The sequence below is a fragment of the Nymphaea colorata genome, chromosome 3, assembly GCF_008831285.2.
Source record: "Nymphaea colorata isolate Beijing-Zhang1983 chromosome 3, ASM883128v2, whole genome shotgun sequence".
Lineage (NCBI taxonomy): Eukaryota > Viridiplantae > Streptophyta > Magnoliopsida > Nymphaeales > Nymphaeaceae > Nymphaea > Nymphaea colorata.
Genome location: NC_045140.1, coordinates 5,037,805 through 5,046,545, shown reverse-complemented (window position 1 = coordinate 5,046,545; position 8,741 = coordinate 5,037,805). Strand labels below are relative to the sequence as shown.

Below are 8,741 nucleotides of genomic sequence, written 5' to 3'. Positions count from 1 at the left end.
AAGTGCGGTGACATTTGCTTTCAAGCCAAGAACCATTCAAAACATTAGACGCCTTTGCTAATCCAATGTCAATGTTGGCCAAATCAGGTATCCAAACCCATTGATAATCATATAGCTGAGGAATATCATCGGTGGATTGGATCCCAAATACAACAACAAAGGTCGGGCTAGTGCTAATCGAATTGGACACGAGAATCTATATTATCAATTTAGAATTCTACAAGTTATCAACCAATGTTTTCATTGAATCAGACTAATTAGATTTATAATTGAACACAACTTTTGATAAGTAAGCCTGGGCACTGGGCCGGGCCGCCGCCGGGTACCCGGCCCGGGCCTTGAAAAAATGTTATCGGGCCCGGCCCGTTACTTTAACAGGTCAGGCTCGGGCTTGGATCTGTTATCGTCGACGGCCCGAAAGCCCAATAGACCCGACTAAAACTTAGGGTTTTTCATGGGCGGTGTTGGTTGAAAGCGGTAGAGAAGGAAGGCCATGGGAGTGAGATGAGACACTTCATCTGGTCGTAGATTTGAAGCAGACTTCTCTCGTCGGCGGTTTATGCAATGCGAGGGTATTGGTCGATCGCCGTTTCATCTAGTTAGGTCGTCGGCCTCTGTCTTTATGATGAGCAAACCACGATCCCTCTGCTGCGCCTGATCCATCTCCCACCCCCTCTGTTTCCTTCTTCATTTGGCTGACCGTGTGGATACTATCGGGCGAGAACGAGAGATGTGGGCGATCACTTCACGGAACTGAGTGTTCACCTCCGCTTCATCTGATGGGGTGAGTGACTGTAATTTTTTTATTTGGTTTATCGTTTCCAGTATGATTTATGGATTTTTTCTTCATTGAAAGGGGGGAAAGCTTGAAAGGGCTGAACGAGACCCTTCATCGCCTTCACGACAGCAGTAGGAGGCGAAGCCCAGGAGCGGCCCAGCCCATCAATAATCGGGCTGGGCCGGGGGCCCCATACTTCCACTGCTCAGCTCGGCCTAGCCCTGCTCGGTTAGAAGTGGGCCGGGTTCCTGGCTCGCCCGATAGCATTAACAGACTTTGTTTTTGTCACATTTTTCGGGCTGGGCCGGCCTGGCCCGATGCCCAGCCCTATTGATAAGGCACAGGGGAGTAGCACCTAGCCCGATTCACATTGTTAAGGAAATCCCTAAAGTCAGGGAGAAGAGATAATGGCAATGAGAGATAATGGCTACAATATAGCAGATGATTGATTCAGTTGACATCAGATCAGTTTTACAAGAAACAGAAGTCCTCTGATATCTCGTAGTGAAATCCTTCCTGATATCTCGTAGTGATATCCTCCCTTAAATGTCTCTCCTTTGTAAACTATATATATAGAGTTGTAAACTATCGTGTAAATCATTTTCGTCCTATTCCTCCTTGAGAGAGAATAAAAGTTTTTTTACTGAGTTATTCTTTTATGGTATTAGAGCCTTGACTCACAAGTCTTCACTGTCTTCTATCGTTTACCTCAAAAACTCACCGCAAAGGAGATTGCTGTAGCCAAAGTAGAGTTCGACTTGACAAAGGATCGTCATCACCACCTCTTCATTTTTAAAGAGTCGCTGGTATATAGACTCTGTCCGGCTGCCAGAACACAGGAAGAACAGAGGAAATTATCACCTATTCAAAGTGATGATTCCAACTGGACGTTTTCTGCTGGCATTGTTAAATTCGGTCTCTGTAGTTGTTGAGCAAGAGCTCAAACAATTCCTGGACAACTGCAGGTTATTCCAGTCCATTTGCAAAATTTTTGGAGCTTCAAGGAGAAAGCACTTGATTTTTGAAGTGTTACCGGTGCTCAGATGTTGTCTTGTGACTGGCCTTGGAGAATCACCACTAGTTCTCAATCCCTCCAGCTAGAGAATCATCATCGCTTCACTTTTCTAACTCAAATTTGGGATTCTCTGTGCTAAAGGTGATTTACTTCAACATTAATCTTGATTTGGGATTTTCTATTTCTATCGATGACCAATCTTCGAGCGACCAGCAGCCGACTTCACCGCAATGTCCTATTAACTTCTTTTAGAGGACTAATGGTAGCATCTTTCTCGCCTGCCCTTGCTACTCAGTGGAATGCCATCAACGCCTTAGTATCTATTAAGCTCAATGAAGATAACTATCTTCATTGGAGAAGTCAGTTGGAATCTGTAACACTTTATGTTTTCAGGTCGGTCGGTTGGGGTGGGTCCAGACCCGGATCTGAACCCACTTGCATGAGGGTCCCGACGTTGCCCTCTTCTCCCTTGTCCTCCTCTCGGTTCCCCCTTCGTTGCCCTCTCAGCCACAGGCGACCCGTCGTAGAAAAGAAGGAGACAGAAGAAGGATCGATGGTGCTTGAGGTGAGCCCTGTCGTTCCCCTGTTCCCCTGCCTCTTTCTCTCTTCTCTCCTTTTCTTCCTTCTTCTCCTCCTCTTTCCCTTGTTGTTTTCTGTCGACTCCCATTCTATTCCCAACTCTTTTCTGTCGCCTCCCCCTCTAATCTGAGCTCTCTCTCCCGACAACTCTCTGTGCCACTTCCTCCGCCACTCCCACACTCTCTCGCTCTCTCTGTCTGCCCCTCCTTTCTGTCTGAACCCTCTTTGCCCACGCTTTCTCTCTCTCCCTATTGTCAATCTCACTCCCTCACTGTTTTTCCCTTTCCCCCAACTGAACTAATCCCTCTCAATCGACTACCTCATTCAAATGACAAACCCCTCTCTTGAACACCATTTTCATTGATTTTGACTCTTTTGTGGCTGTTGGATTAGATTGAAGTTTGGGGATGCATTTTCCCCTCATAACAGTGACTAGAATGCATTGGAGTGGCGGCATTGAAGGATTTTAGCCGTTTGAGGATCACTTGAACACGTGAGGTGGCTGCCGGGAGGACTGCAACAACTAAGACTTTATAATTGAGGTGAGCAAGGCCAAATCGAGCTTAGATTGTTGTATGTTTTTTGTTGGAGCACGTACAATTATTGTTTGAGCATGCTAGAATTAAGAATTGATAATTTAGGATATATGTTAGCGACTTTGCTTTTGGGGAAAGTTTAGGATTGTTTTGGAGAGGCGATGATCCATGTATATAATGACCTTTTTAGCATGATAAGTTGATTCTCGAAGCTATTTGGAAACATGGTAGAGATTTGATGGCATTAAGAAGATTTAGAATCATTTTAGTGAACACGTGGCACATGCGATTGTTGATGGGTGTATTGCATTGTTTGTTGGGAGATAGTAGGTAAGTTGGGTGTAATTATTAAGAAGAAGCCTCAAATATAGAAGCAAGGGAGAAACATATTAGTGATTGGTTCAATCGAAAGCGCAGAGCATAAATCATTTGGTGACAACCTAAAGGAGTTGAGAAGAAGCCTATTAAAGGGCTTTATGCGTCGACACCTTCTTGAGGCGATGACGTGCCTCAATAATTATATTTTACACTTGTATAGATTGTAAAGCGAAATAAGTAGAAATCTTATCATTTGCTTATGTTTACAGGTACACCTGGCACGTCCAGTAGACATTGAGCAACAAAACGTGAAGCTCGAGGCATTTTGAAGTGTTTTGTAGACGTGCGACAAGTTTGACGACATTGCAGGCGAATCCCTGCCTGGGGTCAAATGGTGAATGTGTGTTTCCAGGATCGTTGGATCTTAGGCTTGTGACGTGATTAGATGATTGTAATGTGATTGAATGAGTGTATGCATGAGAATTGAATGCTTATGTCAGTAGTTTTGTTTAAAAAAGTTCTACGCAATTGCATTTGCATGCTAGATATGATAACTACTTAGGACAGATGAGACGAGGTATCGAGTCAAGTATCTCTTCGACCCCAATGGTATATTAGAAAGTATCCTAGAATGATAACTGCCTAGGACAGCTACGAGCCAATCATAGATTGAGATTACTCTCAGGGATTTGGTCAAGTTTTGAAATATGTGATTGATGTATTTGATAAAATGTGAATTTTTATGAATGTGAATGTTGTGATTTGTTGCATATGCATTGCCAATGAAATTGAAGGGTAGTTGTACCTGTAATATTATGACGGCTAGCTAAAAATGTTAATGATATGTGTAGCCCTTGAGTGGAGGCAATGTGGAGGTATGAGTGCACTCGTGAATTGAACCAACCTCATGAGCTAGCCATTCATTTTGTCAATGTGCAATTATAATGATAAGTAAGAAAGAATAAGAGATGAGATGCTAGTTGGTTGTGGCAATGTGTTTGGGAGTTGTCCCACCTTCGCCACTGGTCTCCCTTGTTCAGAGCGCAGGCGGTGCAAGGCCCGAGAGTATTGTTGTGTGATGTGCTTGGAGTGTTGGGCTCCCGCCTTCCCAAACTGGTGTCCTAAGGAAGGCTGAGTATCTCTCCTTGGAATTCACACATCCATGGACGAGTGCTCTTCCGTTGTAGCGTGAATGGATCCATATTGTTTCGAATACTACGGGAGTTGTCTCCCGGCTGTAGGCCGTCCGTGATATGCACGTGTTTGTGTTTGCACCTACAGGAACTATCAATACACTAAAGTTAGTGTAAATAAAAGAATATGAATATGAACAAAGTGCATGTGAATGTGAACAGAGTGTATATGAATGAAGTAAAAATGCATGAAGTGAATGTGATTGTGAAATGTGTTAAGTGTGGCCTTTGAGTGACCTTCACATGTCGTGAATTATGTGAGGGACCTTCTTGACAAGTCATGAGAATCTATGCTCAATCACGACATGATAATAGTTTGTTTTCATATTTGTTATATTTCTTATTTGAGCCCTTACATTAGAGGGTTGGAGATTTATCTAGCTTGTTGTCATACTGCGAAGGCTAAACCTTTAGTTGTTTCCTTTTTCAGGTTTTAGCAGACCCGGGGCAGCAGGTTATCAGATATCTTCCCTCACATCGTACTAGGAGGTTTTGGGCTTTTTGTAGTGTCGGTATGTCATGTTTTGGTTTCTTTGATGTCTTGTTTTTATTAGGCATCAAAGTTGTGGTTTGAAGCATTTTTTTGTCATATGAGTTTATGTGATTTTTGTATAAACGAAATTTATTATATCATGGAAAGTTGCCTCATTGTTTGAAATTGCATGGCTCATTTTCTTTTGAATTGTTGTGTGGTCACACTTCAATGTTTTATGTTTAGAAAAAAAAAATTAGTTGAGGGTCAAAAGGTTGGGGTGTAACAAAATCAATCATGGAATTTCAGGACCTTCTTGAGTATGTGAATAGAACTAACTTGGCTCCATCACAAACTATCTTCACCAATGGAAAAGCTAGTTCCAATCCAGAGTATAAGCATGGCGGAAATTTGATCGTCTTGCTCTTTGTTGGATTAAAGCCACAGTAAATGACTTTGTTCTTGGTCAAATTGTTTGAGCGTCGTCTGCAAGAGAAGCTTAGATCACTTTCGAAAAAGCATATGGCTCTCAGTCTCCACTACGAGTCATGCTTCTCAGAAAGGAACTGCACTTTGTAAGAATGGGGTCAATGACTATGAGGACTTATCTGCAGAAAATCAGATTTCTGGCACACACGTTGTCTGCTGCAGGTCAACAAACTATTGACAGTGATCTTGTACAAATCACTATGAACAGCCTTCCAACAGAATATGAAAGCTTCATGACTCTTCTTACCGTTGGAACTAACCAATCAACGATCACTTTCGCTAAGCTGGTTGATCTTCTTTTTAATCAAGAAAAAAGACTTGATTTATTCAAGTCTCCTGAAAAAGAGATATCTCAAAATATGACACAGCTAGTGAACCAGACTACATTCAATGCCTTCCACAACCGAGAAAGTGGACATGGATTCTATAACCGTTATGGTGGTAGTCGTAGTGTAGGATGATTCCAAGGACAGGAGTGAGGACACCAAGTTCATAATCAAGGTCTAGTAACACCGACAATCAATCCCAATACAACTATGATTCTAGATAAAGCTATCAGATAAAATCCATTATATGTTAGTATTGTGGCAGAAAAGGACATTCTGCTAGATCATGCTATGATCTTCCTCAAGCATTCTCTGCTATGAACATTCAAGGAACTGCACAAAAATATTGGTACCCAGACACTGGTGCTACAAATCACATTATAGCCAATGAAGACATGATAAAAAACAAAACAACACATGTTGAATCAAGCGGCATTATGATCGATAATGGCTCTCATCTGTCTATTTGCCATAAAGGAGATTTATCTATTAACATGGAAGGACATTCTTTTCTGCTCAAGAACTCATTACATATTTCTAAAATCACTCATAATTTATTATATATGGGAAAATTTACATTTGATCGTAGTTGCATTTTTGAGTTCTTACCTCATAAATTTATTATAAAGGATCTACAAACGGGGAACATACTACTTCGGGGACCAAAGCAGCCTAATGGACTATATTTAATCTCTGCATCAAGAGAAGGCACAAGTAGAGGAGCAACAACATTCAGTAGTTGGTTTCCATAACGTTCTAATTTTGCAAATTTTTCTTTGTAGCATAGGCGATTAGGCCATGCAAATAAGAATATTATTAATTTTCTCAATTTGCATAGTTTTATTTCAATAAAATGTTCAAAAGGATCTAGATTGTGTGGGTCGTGCCTCATTGGAAAATCTCACAAACAGCCTTTTCCTACTTCTGAATTCTGTGCTACTCATCCATTACAAATCTTGCATATGGACGTTTGAGTACCAGCCCCTGTGGAGGCTAGAGATGGATTCAGATATTTCATGCTCATTGTGGATAACTTTTCTCGTTACTCCTGGATTTTTCCATTGAAGGTCAAATCTGAGGTTATTGAATGCTTCAAAAATTTCAGATTACTTGTGGAGAAGCAACTAGGGTATTACATATCCACTATCCAATCCGATAATGGAGGAGAGTTTTGTAATCATGAGCTGCGACAGTTCTATGAAGTGAATGGCATCTTACATAGTTTTTCATGTCCATATACACCTGAGCAGAATGAAATAGTCAAGCGCAAGAACAGACATGTCGTACAAACTGCTCTCATTATGACGCAAGATCCAAGCTTAAAATATTCCTTTTGGGTTGATGCTTGTAGAACAACCATATATATTATTAATCAGCTTCTGAATATTAAGTTTGATCAACAATCTCCTTTTCAAAAATTGTTTGAACAGCTACCAGACTATGGTCATATATGAGTTTTTGGATCAAAATGCTATCCCCTTCTTACTCCCACCAATTGCTCGAAATTTCAACCCAAGACTGTTAAATGCACTTTTCTCAAATATGTGAGCAGACAAAAAAGATATCTCTGTTTTGATGAAAGTCGACAAAGAATTATTGTGACTCGTCATGTAACATTTGATGAGGCGCTCTTTGAAGATCCTTCTTCTCATGAGATCTCGCTATCCAAAGATGATATAGAAAAGGAACTTCAACTCTGGTATCAAGCGGCAAAATGTATTGACAATGATCATATTAACTATCTGCCTCCTCAAGGTATTGTTCTTCCTAATGTCAAACATTACGTCTCCAATTATGCAGGATTAAGATGATCTCCACGACATTACTCCAGCACCTCAACCAAATTTATTGTCTTCCAATGAGGGAGTGATATCTCTGGTTGATCAAGATATTGCAGATTCCAATATTGTCACTCATGAACCGTCTCTGTCATAGGAGACAAGTTATAATAGAGAGATTGACCTACCTATCTCAACACCACCTTATCATACTCACCCAATGACAACTAGGTCAATGACTCGGCCATTAACTCCCAAGGCACTCATTGGAGCAGTTAAATCAAAGGAACCAATGACTTGGAAAGAAGCTTCCACCAACAAACTATGACAACAAGCAATGCTCAAGGAATTCACTGCACTTCAACGAAATCAAACATGGGCACTTAGTTCCACCTCTACCAGAATACAATGTCATCAGTTCTAAATAGGTGTATAAATTCAAGCGTAATGTCGATGGGTCCATCACTCGTTATAAAGCACGACTGGTTGCTCGAGGATTTTTACAAGAAGCTGGCATTGATTATCAGGAGACTTTTTGTCCCATTGTTAAACCCACGACAATCAGGGTCCTTCTTACCATGGCCATGCAATTCGGATGGGATCTACGTCAACTAGACTTTGACAATGCATTTTTAGATGGCTATCTTGATGAGGACGTATACATGGCCCAGCCTAATGGCTTTGTTGATCCTCAACATCCCACCTATGTTTGCAAACTTGACAAATCACTCTATGGCCTCAAACAGGCACCAAGAGCATGGTATTCTCGACTTTACAAAATCTTAGATTCCAGATTTCTCAATCCGATCCTTCGCTATTCATCTACACCAAAGGAGAAGTAAGATTATTTTTGTTAGTCTATGTTGACGATCTTATCGTTACTTGGTCTTCTTCCACTCGTATTTCCAAAATAATTCAGTAGCTTGGGCAAGCATTGTCTGTCAAAGATTTAGGACAATTATCCTACTATCTTAGAGTTGAGGTCACTAGAACAGCAAATGCTTTATATATATGTCAACAACAATATATCAAAAATATTCTCTCTCAACCAAACATGAGTTCATACAAAGCATCTATTTCTCCAATGAGCTCAACTAATACTGAAAACAAGGATGATCAATTGTTTCATGATCCATCTCTCTATCTTGGCATAGTTGGAGCCCTGCAATATGCTACTCTTACATGGCCCGATGTTGTGTTTGCTGTCAACAAAGCATGCCAGTTCATGCATACACCTTTGGCTGGTCATTGGACTAT

The 8,741-nt window shown here is 40.9% G+C and overlaps 1 long non-coding RNA gene across 7 annotated transcripts; it reads left to right on the top strand.

Annotated features, from left to right (window-relative positions):
- Positions 1–457: 457 nt before the first annotated feature.
- On the top strand, positions 458–6,989 carry LOC116250767 (uncharacterized). 7 transcript variants are annotated; one of them, XR_007572868.1, is made up of 7 exons: positions 458–784; positions 1,744–1,934; positions 2,187–2,358; positions 2,766–2,914; positions 3,496–3,626; positions 4,850–4,931; positions 6,812–6,989. It is a non-coding gene; the product is annotated as an uncharacterized LOC116250767 (long non-coding RNA). The 7 variants fall into 7 exon arrangements; XR_004171519.2 differs by lacking the exon at positions 6,812–6,989 and adding an exon at positions 6,336–6,576; XR_007572867.1 differs by lacking the exon at positions 6,812–6,989 and adding an exon at positions 1,507–1,648 and having other exon boundaries at positions 4,850–5,082.
- The last annotated feature ends 1,752 nt before the right edge of the window (positions 6,990–8,741 follow it).